The 18,694-nt window shown below is 48.0% G+C and overlaps 1 pseudogene; it reads right to left on the bottom strand.

Moving 5' to 3' along the window:
* Positions 1–608: 608 nt before the first annotated feature.
* On the bottom strand, positions 609–6,854 carry LOC144790884 (homeobox protein XHOX-3-like; annotated as a pseudogene).
* Positions 6,855–18,694: the final 11,840 nt, after the last annotated feature.

Raw genomic sequence — 18,694 nt, 5'->3', positions numbered from 1 at the left:
GTACACATTGATATGCACAGCGTCACACACCTCCCAGCCAGCCACACACACACTCAGTCTTCCATCCATCCAGTCATTCTTCAATATGTAAAACGTATTTAAACTTTACAAAAACACACAGACACTAGATGATGTCATCAGTGATGTCATCAGTGATGTCACTGACCATGTCATGAATGATGTAATATGTGACATCATCAGCAGTGGATTGCGGGTGCGCGATATATAGTTAGTGCAACTAACTATATATGGAATTTCAATGGTTTTGTGTGAGTAAAATAAGGTTTTCTAAATGCTAATTCCTAACTATATATGGTCTATAACCTATGGTTTTTTCAGTGAATTTTCAAGGTTTTATAAATGCTAATTCCTAACTATATATGGTCTATAACCTATGGTTTTTTCAGTGAATATATATATATATATATTATCAAACAATGTTGCCCATTATCTCAAATATGTCCAAAGCCATAAAGAAATCCAAAAAGATTAACGTCGGTCATTCAATATGAATACAGCAATGTATAAGTGCCCGCGAGTGGCACTGGCAGTGTCCCTGGTCGCTCTTAAGAGTCTGTAGTGCTCATCCTTGCCGAACAGTGCCTACTTCAGTAGTAGGTGAAGGTTGGTGGCTCGCTGTACCCCAGGACCGCCTGTGCGTAGGCCTTGTAAGGGTCCATGGAATACAGGGTGGAGGGCAGCATCGTTGTGTAGGCCATGCCTGCTGCGGGGTGGGCGAGGGGCAGCTGCCCGGGGGTCTCATACTAAAAGAAGGGGGCATATTTCAGGTGTCCGGAAGGCAGAGCGTTGTAAAAGGGGCCAGTGGAGTAGGGGTCCGGCTGCGTGTCCTGTAACTGGTGTTTCAGCTTCATGCGGCGGTTCTGGATCCAGGTCTTGAGCTGTGGGAGGGAAAAGGATAGCAGTGAGTATCGGAGCAGGAGAGGACCGTCCCCCGCACCTCCAGTTAGATACCTCACCGAGGCAGGGCATGCAGCGCTGAAATGAAGCACTAACCACGCCCTCAAATCACTACAGGCCCGGCTTACGCATGCAAAATAAAAAAACACACAAAACCAGATAGGACTGCACAATAACACTCTCGCTATCAGCATACGCTACAGCAGAGTTATACAGTTACAGCGCCTTAAAGTCTTTTTACCAGGTAGGGAAGCACTGCTGCAAGCACCGTCAGACTGCGCTCCCCTCAAGCTCGCATGCTGATGGGTCACAAAAGAGTTTTATGCCCCCCCCCCGCTTTCCCGGATCGGCCATTGCTGACACCTACCTGCACTTCGGAGAGCAGTAGCTTGCAGGGCCGTAACAAACACCCCCGCAGGCCCCGCGGTGCGAGGGGGCCCGCTCCCCTCAGTAAATGAAGGGGGCCCCGGCCCCCCTCAGCTCTTCTGGGAGCTCTGACAGAGGCTTGCTTTGCTCTAAAGCAAGCCTCTCTCCTCTGCGTCTGAAGCAGGTGCAGGCTGCAGCCTGCTCGGAGCCCCTCGCCCCCTCCCGTTGACTGAAGGGAAACAATGTTTCAACATACATTGTTTCTCTTCAGTCAGAGCACGAGGCCCGGAGAGAGGATGGGGGTGAGGGCCCAGTTAAAGCAGGTGAACTCTGCTCTATGCGGGTACAGTAGTGGATCAGGGGGGGCCTCTGTCTTAGTTAAGCTGTGGAATCCTAAAATGTGCATATGAGGCAGACCATTGCGCCAATAAAAGGGCAGTTTTTACGAGGGCACTGGGGGCCATATTAAAAGGGTCCTAGGTAACTACAGGAGGGGCCACAGAGACTTGTGCTGCCCCTCATGTGACTTGGACTGTGCAGTCAAAACGTCAACGTGCTCCGGGGGTCAAATGGACATTGAGTATATTTCAGTCAAACTTTCAGGATGGCTATCAAATATGCAAATAATCTCATTTAAAATGAATCATATGTGAATTCATTTTATATGTAGTAATTGTAGATATCCTGAAGACCTGACTGGACTTTACTCTTCAGTGAATCCACAAGTCAAGCCTGAGTCTGGATTGACCCTGGCAAATCCAGGGGCCCCTTCCTCAGAAGCTCGGGGCCCTCGCAATCATCACCCTCATAACTGCCCCAGTTGTGTCTATTACAGACTGACAACACACTGAGGTCATAGGGGCCCCTCCATAAACGTCTTTCTGAGTTCTTCAGGAGTACCACAGGAGTTTACAGGCGTACTACAAGAGTATCCCAGGAGTCCTACAGGAGTAATACAGGAGTACTACAGCAGTACTACATGAGAATTACTGGAGTTCCACAGGCGTACTACAGGAGTACTACAGGTGTACTACCGGAGTACCACCGGAGTTCTACAGGAGTACTACAGGAGTAATACAGGCGCACTAAAGGAGTACCCTAGGAGTCCTACAGGAGTAATACAGGCGTATTACAGGAGTACCCCAGGAGTCATACCAGAGTAATACAAGAGTACTACAGCAGTACTACAGGAGTACTACATGAGAATTACAGGAGTTCTACAGGCGTACTACAAAAGTACTACAGATGTACTACCGGAATACCACCAGAGGTCTATAGGAGTACTACAGGTATACTACCGGAGTACCACCGGAGTTCTACAGGAGTAATACAGGAGTACTACAGGAGTACCACCGGAGTTCTACAGGAGTACCACAGGAGCACTACTGGAGTTATACAGGAGTACCCCAGGAGCCCTACAAGTGTAATACAGGAGTACTACAGGAGTACTACAGCAATACTACTGGAGTACTACATGAGAATTACAGGAGTTCTACAGGTGTACTACAGGAGTACTAAAGGTGTACTACCAGAGTACCACTGGAGTTCTACAGGAATACCACAGCAATACTACAGGAGTTCTACAGTCATACTACAGGAGTAGCGCAGGAGTTCTATAGGAGTACTACATGTGTACTACAGGAGTACCACCGGAGTTCTACAGGAGTAACACAGGAGCACTACTGGAGTTCTACAGGAGTACCTCAGGAGCACTACAGGAGTACTACAGGAGTACTACAGCAATACTACAGGAGTACTACATGAGTATTACAGGAGTTCTACAGGCATACTACAGGAGTACTAAAGGTGTACTACCAGAGTACAACCGGAGTTCTACAGGAGTACTACAGGAGTACTACAGGAGTAATACAGGAGTACTACAGGAGTACCCCAGGAGTCCTACAGGAGTAATACAGGAGTACTACAGCAATACTAGGAGAGTACTATAGGAGAATTACAGGAGTTCTACAGGAATACTACAGCAATACTACAGGAGTTTTACAGGCATACTACAGGAGTAGCGCAGGAGTTCTATAGGAGTACTACAGGTGTACTATCGGAGTACCACCGGAGTTCTACAGGAGTATTACAGGAGTAATACAGGAGTACTACAAGAATACTACAGGAGTACCGTAGGAGCGGGGGCATAACAAATGCCCCGGGAGCCCCTGCGGTATGGGCGGCCCCACTCTCTTCAGTAAATGAAGGGTGCCCGGCCCCCTCAGCTCTTCGGTGAGCGCTGTGAGAAAGGCTTGCTTTGCTCTAAAGCAAGCCTCTCCCCCTCTAAAGCAGGTGCAGGTTGCAGCCTGCTCTGAGCCCCTCCCGCTGACTGAAGAGAAACAATGTATCAACTTACATTGTTTCTCTTCAGTCAGAGCCCACCCAAAGGATTGGGGTGGAGGCCCCAGAGACAGCATTCTCCAGGGCAAAGCTCATATGAGAAGGGATGAGGCAGCAAAATGGTGCCCTCAGGTAAGCACTCTTGTTAGAACACAGCATGTGGGCGTCTGCAGGGGAGGTGGGGGAAGGGGGGGCGAGAAGGGTGCAAGGCAGAGGGGAAAATGGTGCAAGGTAGAGAGGAGAAGGGTGCAAGGTAGAGAGGAGATGGGTGCAAGGCGGATGGGAGAAGGGTGCAAGGCAGGGAGGAGAAGGGTGCAAGGCAGAGGGGAGAAGGGTGCAAGGCAGAGAGGAGAAGGGTGCAAGGCAGAGAGGAGATGGGTGCAAGGCAGAGGGGAGAAGGGTGCAAGGCAGAGAGGAGAAGGGTGCAAGGCAGAGGGGAGAAGGGTGCAAGGCAGAGGGGAGAATGGTGCAAGGCAGAGGGGAGAAGGGTGCAAGGCAGAGGGGAGAATGGTGCAAGGCAGAGGGGAGAAGGGTGCAAGGCAGAGGGGAGAAGGGTGCAAGGCAGAGGGGAGAATGGTGCAAGGCAGAGGGGAGAATGATGCAAGGTAGAAAAGGGTGCAAGGCGGAGGGGGAGAAGGGTGCAAGGGGGAGGGGGAGAAGGGTGCAAGGGGGAGGGGGAGAAGGGTGCAAGGGGGATGGTGATGAAGGTAAAAATTTGCCCCCCCACCCCCAGAAACATTTCAGCAGACACCCATGGCAACGCACACTGCTTTGTGAGAGAGAGTGGGCGAGAGTGGAGAGAGAGAGTGGAGTGAGAGAGTGAGTGGAGAGAGGGGGACTAGTGTAGAGTGAGAGAGGAGAGTGAGAGTGAGAGAGAGTGGAGCGAGACAGTGGAGCGAGAGAGAGTAGAGAGAGGGTGGAGAGAGTGGAGAGAGAGTAGAGAGAGAGAGCGGAGGGAGACAGTGGAGAGAGTGGAGAGAGAGAGTGGAGAGAGAGAGAGTAGAGAGAGTGGAGAGAGAGAGAGAGTGGAGAGAGTGGAGCGAGAGCAGAGAGAGAGTGGAGGGAGAGAGCAGAGAGAGTGGTGAGAGGGTAGAGATAGAGAGTCGAGAGAGAGAGTGGAGAGAGTGGAGAGAGAATGGAGAGAGAGTGGAGAGAGAGTGGAGAGAGTAGAGAGAGAGTAGAGAGAGTGGAGAGAGACAATGGAGAGAGAGTAGAGAGAGTGGAGAGAGACAATGGAGAGAGAGACAGTGGAGAGAGAGTAGAGAGAGAGAGTGGGGACAGACAGTGGAGAGAGAGAGAGTGGAGAGAGCATGGAGAGACAGTGGAGAGAGAGAGAGTGGATGAGAGAGGGCAAGAGAGAGAGAGTGGAGAGAGACAGTGGAGAGAGAGTGGAGAGAGAGGAGAGAGAGAGTGGAGAGAGAGAGAGAGTGGAGAGAGAGAGAGTGGAGAGAAAGAGTGGAGAGAGTGGAGAGATTGGAGAGAGAGAGAGTGTAGAGAGAGAGAGAGAGAAGAGAGAGAGAGAGTGGAGAGAGAGTGGAGAGAGAGTAGAGAGAGAGAGAGAGAAGAGAGAGAGAGTGGAGAGAGAGTGGAGAGAGAGTGGAGCAAGGGAGAGAGAGTGGAAAGAGAGCGAGTGGAGAGAGAGTGGAGAGAGAGAGTGGAGAGACAGAGGAGGGAGAGTGGAGAGAGAGAGAGGAGAGAGTGGAGGGAGACAATGGAGAGAGAGAGGAGAGAGAGAGAGACAGTGGAGAGAGAGACAGTCGAGAGAGAAACAGTGGAGAGAGAGACAGTGGAGAGAGAGTGGAGAGAGAGAGACAGTGGAGATAGAGTGGACAGAGTTGAGAGAGAGAATGGAGAGAGAGAGATAGAGTGGAGAGAGAGTAGAGACTGACTGACTGACACAGAGACTGAATACTGACTGACCAAGAGACTGACTGGCTAAGAAACTGACTGAAAGAGAGAGAGAGAGAGAGAGAGAGAGACTGACTGACTGAGAGAGAGAGATAGAGAGACTGACAGAGAGAGAGAGAGACCAACTGACTGACAGAGAGAGAGAGAGACTGACAGACTGACTGACAGACTGACTGAGAGAGACTGACTGACTGACAGCGAGACTGACTGACAGAGAGAGAGAGACTGACTCACTGAGAGACTGACTCACTGAGAGAGAGAGAGAGAGAGAGAGAGAGAGAGAGAGAGCGAGAGAGACTGTGATGGAATTGGGGTCACAGTGTGTATGAAGCTATGCAATGCCTCTTACGATTGCTATTGTCTACTAATAAAAATGTATTATAAAAATGTGCTCTTTGTAGTTACATCTGCTTTTGAAATACTGCATTGTCGCGTTGTCTAATGTTTTAAAACGGAAACGAGAAGGAGCAGTGGATGCACTTTTGTCAAAACTAAACGATGAGTGGGCCCGATGTTGTATATCGTGACAGGATTCTGCATCAGGAAACCCACCTAAAATTGGGCAAACTACCCCGGTCTACTGATGGCAGGGACCCTGTAATGAATGGACCACCACCTATGATAACCTGCGGGCAGACTAAGCCCAACCTTTAACTCCACCATCCAGTGTTACTTATAACGGCTGGATTGGTGAGAGTGGCGTAACAATAGCCCTGCATCCCCTGCAGTATGGCAGATCGCTGGCCTGAGAGCTCTAGACTGGCAGAGGATGGAAGGGGGCCCCCTCCAAGTAGTTTGCAGGGGGGCCCCTCGAGTTTCGTTACGCCACTGGTAGCTTGGTCGCCAGCCGGCACCTCTCCTGGGCGCTAAGGTACTTTTGGCGCTTGAATGTTTTCACCAGGCTGTTGTATCTGCTCGCCGCTGAAGGCCGTCCTGATCCGGCGGCTCAGCCTGCTGTCCGCCTCCTTTGCGTCAGCAGAGTCCTGGGGGCGCAGGGGGCTGCCGCCATCTTCCGGGCAGACACTGCTGTCCTCCTCGTGGCTGTCACTGTCCTTTGGGTACAAACTGCAGTCCTCCTCCTCGGGCTGGGGGGCGCAGTCCCCCGGGCACAGCCTGTCATCATCCTGGCTGGCACAGTTCAATTCACACTGACCGCGGAGCTCCAGATCCCGGCTCCATTCCGATGGCCGCAGCCTGCTGTCCTGGGCAGGTGAGACCGAGGGGCAGAGCCTGTTCTCCTTGTCCTGGGGGGAGACGCAGTCCAAGCGGCCGGCTTCGCTCTAGTATCCGGAATCAAAGCCACCTGCAAAAACCATAAACATTAGTCCAAGCTGCTAAAAGCCCTAAAACTGGCCTAGTATCAAAGTAACACACAGCGACAGCAAGCATACAACAGTTGCATGCGCGACTACAAGCTACATTTGTAGCTAACTTGCCAATAATTGTCTACTATAAAAAACAATCATATTCTTATTGCCTCACACTTATTAGTGGTACATTTTAAGTTGGGGGATTAAGACCCCTTGAATCCTGAGGGTCCCTGGGGTCTACCTAGCCCACCAGGTACCTCCAGTAAGCGCCACAGAGATAGGTTGCAGAGAGCTGTAAAAAGGAGCGTAGCCTAGGACCACCTCTCTGTAATGCAGCCCTGTGGCGTATACTAGAGGTGCCTGGTGGGCTTGTTCTCTCCCAAGGAGCCTCAGGGTTAAAGGGGAATTAATTCTTGAACTTAAAACTTACCACAGGTGCGTTTGCAGAGTGTTGCTGTGAAGGGGCGGGGCCTCCAACAAAATGCTGGCTTTTTAAAAAAATGTATTTTTTAGAAGGGAGGCTGTGTGGCACCCTTTCCATTCCTATTTGTTGGGCCCTGGGGACCCCATCCCCCAGGGCTTGACCCCTATTTTCTTAATTTTTGGAAAAATAAATGGAAGGGGGCCACAGGGCACCCCCTCCCGAGGCCATTTTCGGCCCGGAGGACCCCATCCCCCGGGGCATGGCCAGTGTTTTATATATATATATATATATATATATATATATATATATATATATATATATATATATATATATATATATATATATATATATATATATATATATATATATATATATATATATATATATATATATATATATATATATATATATATTACCTACTGGCGGTCGCCAGTAGGTATATATAGTTAGGATTTTTTCTCTATGGGATTTTTGAAAATTCTATGTCTAATAACTTTGGCGTTTGTGGACAGAATTGGCTGAAATTTTCAGGAAAATGGAACATTTTGTTTCTGAGCAGCCCCTGAAAATTTGGGGGGGGTTCGTCAAGGGGGGGCCGAGAAAAAAGGGGGGTCCCAAAACGTGTTTTTAACATTGAGTTTTCCATAGGGCGGTTGGCCTCACTTTTAGCCCGAACGGCTGAATGGATTTGCACGAAACTTGGCAAAATTGTAGGGACTGGTAGCCCGATGTGCCTTTGCTAGGTCTCAATATATGTGCTCCAGTGGATTTTGAGAAATTAACGTTCAAAAAAAGATATATATCTGTAACAGCGGACCAGGCAGCGCTCCGGTTCGCGGACTTTACGCGTTACGGAGCTTTGTGAAGCGAAGCTGATTGGTTCTCCGGCGTCTGTAAACATTCCAAACAGTCCGTAGCGGCCGCCATCTTGTCTCTCGGTAGGATCGAGAGACAAGAGGAGGCCAAAGCGAAGGGGCAAATGACCATAAGGGGGCATAGTAGATCCTCCCTGACCCTCTAGGTTTGATGTGGAGGTTTTAAAAGGGCCCCGCGGGGCAAAAAAAAATAAAATAATAATAATCGAACGGCTGAATGGATTTGCACGAAACTTGGCAAAATTGTAGGGACTGGTAGCCCGATGTGCCTTTGCTAGGTCTCAATATATGTGCTCCAGTGGATTTTGAGAAATTAACGTTCAAAAAAAGATATATATCTGTAACAGCGCTCCGCTTCGCGTACTTTTCGCGTAACGGAGCTTTGCGAAGCTGATTGGTTCTCCGGCGTCTGTAAACATTCCAAACAGTCCGTAGCGGCCGCCATCTTGTCTCTCGGTAGGATCGAGAGACAAGAGGAGGCCAAAGCGAAGGGGCAAATGACCATAAGGGGGCATAGTAGATCCTCCCTGACCCCCTAGGTTTGATGTGGAGGTTTTAAAAGGGCCCCGCGGGGCAAAAAAAAAAATAATAATAATAATCGAACGGCTGAATGGATTTGCACGAAACTTGGCAAAATTGTAGGGACTGGTAGCTCGATGTGCCTTTGCTAGGTCTCAATATATGTGCTTCAGTGGATTTTGAGAAATTAACGTTAAAAAAAAGATATATATCTGTAACAGCGCTCCGCTTCGCGGAGATAAAATTATCTCTGTATTACCTAGCTGTTGCTAACACCAGTTAGCGACCGCTAGTAGGAGATAGCGACCATCTTGGGCCCCACTTTGCATGTCAGTGATATTTATCACTAATGACATGCAAAGTGGGCATGCCAAGATGTTAGCGACTTGAAACAGTCGCTAACATCGCTATCTCCTATTACCAACTTTTGGAGATATTCGCGCTAAGCGCGAATATCTCCAAAAGCTACCACCTGCCCTGAGCAGTTCTTAGCCATGTTATCCAATGGGAGGTGGATAACATGGCTAAGAGCATTAGCTCGGTAATGCATGAATATCGCTGAGTTTTCAGCGATACTAATGCATTGCGGTCGTTTTTTATGGCATTTGCGATAAACCTTGATAATAGCAAGGTTTATCTGCGATAATTTCTGACAATGCTTAGCGGTAAAAAATTCGTTGCTAAGCATCGTTAGGGATAAATATCGCTTAACTTTGGTAATATGCCCCAACGTCTGTTAACGTTCGATTCGAAGGAAATCAGGAAGTGTTGAAAAACATTGTCTGCGCCATCTTGCCTTTTTTCAAATGCCACACTTTTGTCGTGCACGGCAGTCATTTTAGATGCCTTGACCAGACCCACTCTCTGCACGCTGTCGATCCTTAGCATGGCTCCCCACCCTCGCAAGCATCTCCCCCAGGCACTGGTCACCCCCGCTCTCTGTCTTATGCATGGGTAATAAACCTCCCCCCATCTGCGCTGCTCTTCCCTGAGAATCACACCCTGTGCCCGCCCGACACCTCCCTTTCGCCCTATTCACTACCGCACCCTCTGACACTCCTTTTCCTCTGTGTCCGATTGTCCAGGCCGGTCCTAGGCTATCAGCTAGCCCTGCAGATGTAGTTTATGGCCCCAGCTGTAAAGAATCACCCCTCTTCAAAGGAGTTATAGTAGATCAAGGCCCACACTCGATGAGATCCGTCACAGCACACGCGTTCCTACTATCTGAAAACCATCCTGTATTGTGATTGGGGAGGGGACCGAGCCTGAAGCGGAAGATTCCAGGGATGACTCTTTGTACATCAAAGTTTTTACAATTATGTGTCACATTAAAAATATATAGCACTCCAACAAAGTAGTAAGATTATAAAACTTTAATAACTTATAAATATATACAACAAAACAAAAACAGTAAAAACATATAAACATTTTTAGGGAAAAACAACGAAGTAGCGGTCGGCTGTGCGAATAGTCCCAACGCAGCACAACGTCCAGATTTCTGGACGGCACCCAGGTGATGTTGCCTGGGTGCCGCACTGATTTCGGCATCCGGCGTGGGGCGTCGCGGGGGGTGGGTCATCAGTAGCAAACTGTTGTGCGAATAGTTCCAAGGCAGCAGAACGATGGCACCAAGGTGATGTCCAGTAAGTTGCCGCACTGGTTTTGGTATCCTACAATGCTGCTCCGAATAACGGCGTGGGGCGCCCCGGAGGGGGGGGGGAGGCGGCGTGAACGGGCCTCTCCAGGTGGAGTCTCGTCTGTTGTAGTGGGGCGCCCCTTTACCGTTTCAGTTGCCATTCCGTCCGCTTTTGGTCCACTGTGTCAAAAGCCGCAATTCAGCTGAGTTGCGCCCACTCTTGCGGTGCAGCGATAGGCGGCTGCCACAGGACTCTCAAAATGGCGGCAGGCTCTTTTCTTTTTGGGCCTGGTCCACTGAAATGGCCCTGGGACACCTTGGAAATCGGACGACTGTCTGCTAGGTCTTGGACCCCATTCTCGAAAGCGTCCCCTCCGCCTTGAGGATTCAACAAAAGTTTTGGGGGCCCCCGACTCCTGCAGGCTTCTGGTGGGGAGCGGCTGCCATGATTGCTCGCGGAATGACCACGACGGAGCCACGAGATGGTGGTGCTTTCATGCTGACGCCAGCTTCAGTCTGAAACATCCAGAAACAAGGTGGGGCTTTCATCGTTTGGGAAAAAAAAAAGTTTTCATCCAATGAAAAGTGTTATTTTTAGGTCATATGATCAAGCCTTCCATCATTAGGAAACCAAAAGTAAAATGAACCAATGAAAAGTTTTATAAACAAGTCACATGACCTGTTATGCGGCATAGGGTATAAAATGCGGAGAAAATACGTTGGCACGTGAGGCGGCGTCAGTAGCGGACCGATGTGCGAATAGGCCGAAGGCAACACAATGCGCCAAGATCCGGATGGCACCGAGGTGGTGTCCAGCAAGTTGCAGCACTGGTGTGGCCATCCTACAATGCTGAAAGTCGGCGTGGGGCACCCCGTTGGCCTGTGAGTTCGCGTCAGTAGCGGACCGATGTGCGAATAGGCCGAAGGCAGCACAACGCGCCAAGATCCGGATGGCACCGAGGTGGTGTCTAGTAAGTTGCCGCACTGGTGTGGCCATCCTACAATGTTGAAAGTCGGCGTGGGGCGCCCCGTTGGCCTGTGAGATGGCGTCAGTAGCGGACCGATGTGCGAATGGGGCCAAAGGCAGCGCAACAATATTTTCGGAATAGAAGACACCACAAGGCGCTGAGATGCCAACATCCGGATGGCACCGAGGTGGTGTCTAGCAAGTTGTGGCACTGGTGTGGCCATCCTACAATGGTAAAAGTCGGCGTGGGGCGCCCTGTTGGCCTGTGAGATGGTGTCAGTAGCGGACCGATGTGCGAATGGGGCCAAAGGCAGCGCAACAATATTTTCTGACTAGAAGACACCACAAGGCGCTGAGATGCCAAGATCCGGATGGCACCGAGGTGATGTCTAGCAAGTTGCTGTACTGGTGTGGCCATCCTACAATGCTGAAACTCGGCGTGGGGCGCCCCATTAGCCTGTGAGATGGCGTCAGTAGCGGACCGATGTGCGAATGGGGCCAAAGGCAGCGCAACAATATTTTCTGAATAGAAGACACCACAAGGCGCTGAGATGCCAAGATCCGGATGGCACCGAGGTGGTGTCTAGTAAGGTGCACTGGTGTGGCCATCCTACAATGCTGAAAGTCGGCGTGGGGCGCCCCGTTGGCCTGTGAGATGGCGGCAGTAGCGGACCAATGTGCGAATGGGGCCAAAGGCAGCGCAACAATATTTTTGGAATAGAAGACACCACAAGGCGCTGAGATTCGGTTAGCACCGAGGTGGTGTCTAGCAAGCTATGCAGCTGAGTTGCGTGCGCACTTGCGGCGAATAGGTCGAAGGCAGCACAACAATGTTTCCTGAATAGAAGACACCACAAGGCGCTGAGATTCGGTTACCACCGAGGTGGTGTCTAGCAAGTTGCTGCACTGGTGTGGCCATCCTACAATACTGCTTCGAATAACGGCGTGGGGTGCCCGAAGGGGGGGGGAGGCGGCGTGAACGGGCCTTCCTAGGTGGAGGCTCGTCTGCTGTAGTGGGGCGCCCCTTTACCGTTTCAGTTGCCATTCAGCTGAGTTTTGGCCGCTCTTGATGCTACAGCGACAGGCGGCTGCAACAGGACTCTCAAAATGGCGGCCTGTTCTTTGGATTTGGGCCTGGTCCACTAAAATGGCCCTGGGACACCTTAGAACTCGAACGCTCGATTTTTTTTTCCTTTCCTCTACATGCAAAAAAAGGTAAATGCCCGGTACGTTATACGCTTCATCTGCCACGATGTACTCTCCAGAGGAACCGAAAAAAAATATAGTTATGGTAACTATACCATGCATCGTCATATGCAGAGGTGGCACCAATTAATTATAGTGCTGCATAAAAGAGAGATTTGGAGGAGAACCCCCGACCTGCCAGTACATTCATCAAAGAAGTGGCACTGACAGCATCAGAGGCAAGGGAAACGGTCCCAAATATTTAGAAGAACTTTGGAAAGATTAAAATGACATGTTTAGATTGTGGCAAATTAATTTCATGTGGACAGATGAGTGTTACTCTATAAATACAGCATATGAACATCATCATAGTCGATGGTTGGTAGAGACATTTTGACTATATCCTGGACCTGCCCGTCCTCGCCCAAAATGGCGCCGGAATAAATGGGACTCGTAACTCCTTGTTGTGTACTGGTTGCAGAACCTTGAAATCACGAGATACGTATGCAGTTTTGAAGCACATGGCGGGCGGGGACGAGAATTGATTGAGTATTTCGACATCCCTATTGATATTAAGTTCTGATGTGTTATTGATTACTGTACTATTGAAAGTTCGAATTAACGTCACGCATGGTACTTGCCCGCAAATGTATATCTAGATAATTTTATTGTAAGTGGCCCTGTCGTATTTTAATTATAAAATGTACGTCCACCGATTCCGCAACTGTTAGACACCTTAGTTCTTGCAACCTAATGGCCCGCCCGTTACGTTCCTCTACAGTGTAAATGTCTACTCATCATATACGATTACAGTTTGCTCCGTGGCCGGCCCACGTGGTTATAGGCTCGTATTTGTATAATGAAATTTTCACAATAAAGGTTTTTAAAAGAAAACATGGTAGTAGTATATACATTGGTAAAGTTTTTAATAATAGTCACTGTTTTAGAATCATTAAAAGGCAAGTGAAATAAAGCAGACCAATTACATGAAGGGTAAAAGGTATAATACGCAGGAACGCAGTAAAGATAAATGGTCAAGGGCTGTTGTGTTTTCTACTCCTGCAACATAAAGTGATCGATAAGAATCTCATATTCAGGCGTATCGGCGACTAAGACAGCAGGTCGACCCTCTTTTGCTCAACGGCTCCGTCATGGGACGAAGAAACGCCCTTTTTCTCGAAAAAAGAATATATTTTACTTGCAGGACAGTTGTAAATTTTCCGGGAAAGTACTTTAGCCTGGAACATTATAACATATATTTAAGAAAAAATAATGTTCGGAAGTAATAAAAAGCGTAATTTTTAGGTCATATGACCAAGCCTTTCATCATTAGAATAAGAAAAGTAAAATGAACCAATGAAAAGTTTTATTAACAAGTCACATGACCTGTTATGCTTACGTTACGCGCTGCGCGTCGCGCCCCGGATGACTTCCGGATGCGCTAACGCATTACGCGTCAAAATGTCTCCACCAACCAGCGGTCGGAACACAACCCCTTTCAGCAGGCTAAATAGTTCTGTTAAATGACAACAGAAGCGACAGGCAACAAGAACCATCAGTCAAAGAGGGGAGGGCTAGTTCTTCTCTACCGGGTTACATTGGGGCGCTACCGGAACTGATCGAATTGGTAGTCTACAGTGTTTCTGGATGTTTCAGACTGAAGCTGGCGTTAGCATGAGAGCACCACCATTTCGTAGCTCCGTCGTGGCCATTCCGCGAGCAATCATGGCAGCCGCTCTTTATCGTTATTTTGGGCGGGGTGGGTGGCGGAGCCGAGCTGTATTGCAGCCATCATGGTGTGGAGTTCAGTTGATCTCACTAGTTTCGTATTTGTAATGAGGGGTTGTTCTTAATGTTTCCATTTTAGCGAGGTCAAAAAGAGATCCCATTAGTGGCCTACTGATTTTGCTTGATTCCTTTTGTTTTTTTACACGATTTTTCGTTATCTGCAAAGACTAAACAGAGTATTGCGACTCTGTGTTTGTTTGTAAATAGAGAATGAACCAAAGAGAACCAATTCTAAAACAGTAAATGCTTGGATAACAATCAATCAAATGGAGAGAGAAGCAGGCACGACGTATTACAACGGGGGCAAAGGCCTGCGTTAACTACCTTTCACTATCTGCAAAGAGAGAGTACTCCTAATAGAAATGAGGGGGGGGGGCAGCATTCAAAGCAGATCAGTGTGCATAAACACGAAAATGTTTTTACTTACCACGTACTTGACATTCGACAGCTTATGATATTTGCTATTAAAAAAACCATTGAAATTCACTGAAAAAACCATAGGTTATAGACCATATATAGTTAGGAATTAGCATTTACAAAACCTTGAAAATTCACTGAAAAAACCATAGGTTATAGACCATATATAGTTAGGAATTAGCATTTACAAAACCTTGAAAATTCACTGAAAAAACCATAGGTTATAGACCATATATCGTTAGGAATTAGCATTTAAAAAACCTTATTTTACCCACACAAAACCATTGAAATTCCATATATAGTTAGTTGCACTAACTATATATCGCGCACCCGCAATCCACTGCTGATGATGTCACATATTACATCATTCATGACATGGTCAGTGACATCACTGATGACATCACTGATGACATCTCAAATGACATCACTGATGACATCTCATTTGACATCAATGACCACATCACTGATGATATCATTCATGTGACAATACAATGCATCTCCTCACATTTTAATATAACCTCTGTTTCACCCAGTGTTAAATACAGAGTATAATTTTTGAAACCATTGACACACCAATACTAGTTACTACATACGCACTCACTGATTCCTACGTCTACACACACCTTCACTCATTCACCCATACAATCATTCATACATACAATCACTCATCTTTACAACACTATCATATGCACTCATAAACCTATACAGACACTCACAGTCTGCCACTCATCCATGGAGTTACTCACACACCTAGTCAGTCCTGTAAAGAATCAATGACACTTCCATTTTCTTGTCTATACAGTTAAACATAGATGGGTGGATGGATGGATGGATGGGTTTTTATATAGCGCAATATCACCGCCAGGTCTCAAAGCGCTTTGCATTGGGAACCCGTCCTGGTTTTTCCCTGTCAGATAGCCCCTTACTGGGTATCCCCAAGGTGAAAGCCAGGCATCCCGCCGCGGGGGGCCGTAGTGGAGATTAAGCAAGCAATTGCCCAGAGTTGCAGAGTGTGAACCTGTGATTCAAGTAGGCACCGAAGCGAGAATTACCGAGTCCGTGGACATTTTGGGCTCAAGACCCTGCCGCGTCGGGAATTGAACCCTGGTCCCGGGTCTGATCTCAGCGTCCGGGTCTGCCTCCTCTAACCAGTGAGCCACACTTCTCCACCATAGAGCACCTTACATTTTCAAACATATACTAACACATACTTACCTTCTTATACAATCATTGATACAAGTACACATTGATCTGCACAGAGTCATACACCTCCCAGCCAGCCACACACACACTCAGTCTCTCATACAAATACTTGGGCAATCAATCAATAACCCATATAGTTACTCATATAGCTACTGATCAACACATGCAGCAGTTTATAGAACAACAGACATAATGATGCACAAATTAAGACAGTTTAGTCACTAACCCATGCACTCAGTGAGACACATTTAATCACTCAGTCATACAGTCAGTCATGCATCTACTAAATCCTTCGTCCAGACACTTACACATCCACTCATTCTTCAATATGTAAGACATATTTAAACTTTACAGAAACAAAAAATCACTGGATGTTGTTATCAGTTATGTCATCAGTGATGTCATTTGAGATGTCATCATTGATGTCATCAGTGATGTCATTTGAGATGTCATCAGTGATGTCATCAGTGATGTCACTGACCATGTCATGAATGATGTAATATGTGACATCATCAGCAGTGGATTGCGGGTGCGCGATATATAGTTAGTGCAACTAACTATATATGGAATTTCAATGGTTTTGTGTGGGTAAAATAAGGTTTTTTAAATGCTAATTCCTAACGATATATGGTCTATAACCTATGTTTTTTTCAGTGAATTTTCAAGGTTTTGTAAATGCTAATTCCTAACTATATATGGTCTATAACCTATGGTTTTTTCAGTGAATATATATATATATATATATATATATTCGGAGGGGGGCCGTGCCCTCCCTAGGCTACTTATGGCCCCGGAGATCCCATCCCCTGGGGCCGGCCTTTCCTATTTTGGGGAGGGGTGAGGGGCTGCGTGACCCCCCTCCCAGGCCACTCCTGCTTTCCAAAATCCAAAGCGGAGTTTGCAATGACAGGACGGGAGCCCCACGGGTCCCGCCTTGTAATTGCAAACAGCACTGTCCCGGGTAGGCACCCCGGGATACTGAAGGAGCCAGCCCTGGGGGGTGGCAGTCCCCAGGGACATGGAGGGCTCCAGCAGGGGGGGCCGCACAGCCACCCTCCTTCATGGAAATAGGGGTGGTAGTCCCCGGGGCTCGGGGTCCATAACGGACCCACCATATTACATTTTTAGTGCCCTGGGGAGGTGGTGGTCCCCGGGGCGTGTGGGGGGCTTGAGCCCCCATACAGGTTTAATAATTTAAAGATAATAGAAGCCCCAGGGGTGGCTGTTGCCCGGGGCAGTGGGGGCCGTGTGCCCCCGTGAATATTTAAGAAAAGCCCCAGGGGTGGTAGTCCCCAGGGCTTGGGGGGTCTTGGAGGCCCCCCCACACATTAATAAAAAAGATACCCCGGGGAGGTAGCGGTCCCTGGGGCTACGGGGGCCACTGCAATTATAAATTATGATTTGGGCAATGCCCCCAGGACCTGGCCCACACGGGGGCCTAATTTAAATGAAGCGTGGGAGCCTGCGCTTCATTTTTTTTTATTTCAGTGGGATTCGTGACCCCAGCGAGAATTCTGCCGTAATTATAAATAAAAATTCTTTTTTTGGCCCTGGGGGTCCTTGTGGGACCCTTTTATATCCAGGAAAAATGGAGGAGAAGGTGCCACATGTTTGCTATTTAGGCCTCCTTTTTAACCAACAATTAAAATGGGATCCATTGTTGGTGTTAAGTCAGCAAATCAATAGAGCAGTTGATGCAATCTTCCGATTTCTGGCAAACTTGGGACATAGGCATGTGAAAGAACGGATAGCCCTAGTCTAGGGGGATAATTCTGATGCCGGTCGGACCACAACTGACGGCTCATTGGATGTGGTCTGACCGATGCATTACAAGGCGTGCAATCGGAGGCAGCAGGCAGAGGGACAGGCGGATGCTGTGAGTCAGATAGTTGGAGTGTCTGTATTCTCTGCAATAGGGGCAGTGCCTGCTCAAGCACAGCCGTAGGGTTTACAATGTCCTTTTCCTCCTGCCCTTTCATTGTGATTTGTCCGCCATGCTGCCCTCCTAAACATCCCTGTAACGTGTGGCAGGCACACAAAGTGAATGTTTTCTATTGGGGCTTGTGCTGCAGCCCACATCACAACTCACAGTGAAAAATATACACTTTGCGACTACAGAGAAGGCAGTTGCATCGTAATAAGGGTATCTGTACTGCCGACTCCTTGTTGGACAGTCCCGCTTCCGCTACGTTGCCGGTCGAACAAGAGTACGACTGGCATCATAATGATGCCCTGATGCCACATATGCTGCTGGAGTCTGGGAACATGTCCACTACACCAGACTACAAATTGTAGAAAACACCTTTTTGGTTAGACTCCTAATGATTCCACAGGGAGCCTCAACACTCAGAGCGGGGTTTTAAATATTTGAAGGTTTGTGTGGGCCTGTCTCCTTTGCTTTTGTGGCTAAAAATCTGGATAACTCCTGAACCAGAACTTTCCAGACTTATCCTTCAGGACTGTTTAGCCCTGGATAAAGGTGAACATATCCCATGGCTCAGATATATACATCATGGCCTGAAGGGGTTAGGATTTTTGGAGTTTTAGAAAGACAAACTTTATTTCCCGATCAGCCGAAGCCCTGATTAGGTCCGCCTAATATGGACGGGCCCAACTCAAGCGTGGATGTAAACCCCTACAGCTCCCCTCCTTGGTTAATGTGGACATTTAGATATATAACCAGTAGATGCAGTTTTACCTTTTCTACATAGATAAGCCACAATCTAGATTTTATTTAGCAAGGAGGAAACTGAGTAAGGCACATTTCTTGGGCACATTTACAGTGCAAAGACAATGGGCAGATAATCTGTCCTTCTGTCCATGTGAAAATGTTTCTTG

This window comes from Lissotriton helveticus, chromosome 11 (assembly GCF_964261635.1).
Source record: "Lissotriton helveticus chromosome 11, aLisHel1.1, whole genome shotgun sequence".
Classification (NCBI taxonomy): Eukaryota; Metazoa; Chordata; class Amphibia; order Caudata; family Salamandridae; genus Lissotriton; species Lissotriton helveticus.
This window is presented reverse-complemented; position numbering and strand designations above follow the sequence as displayed.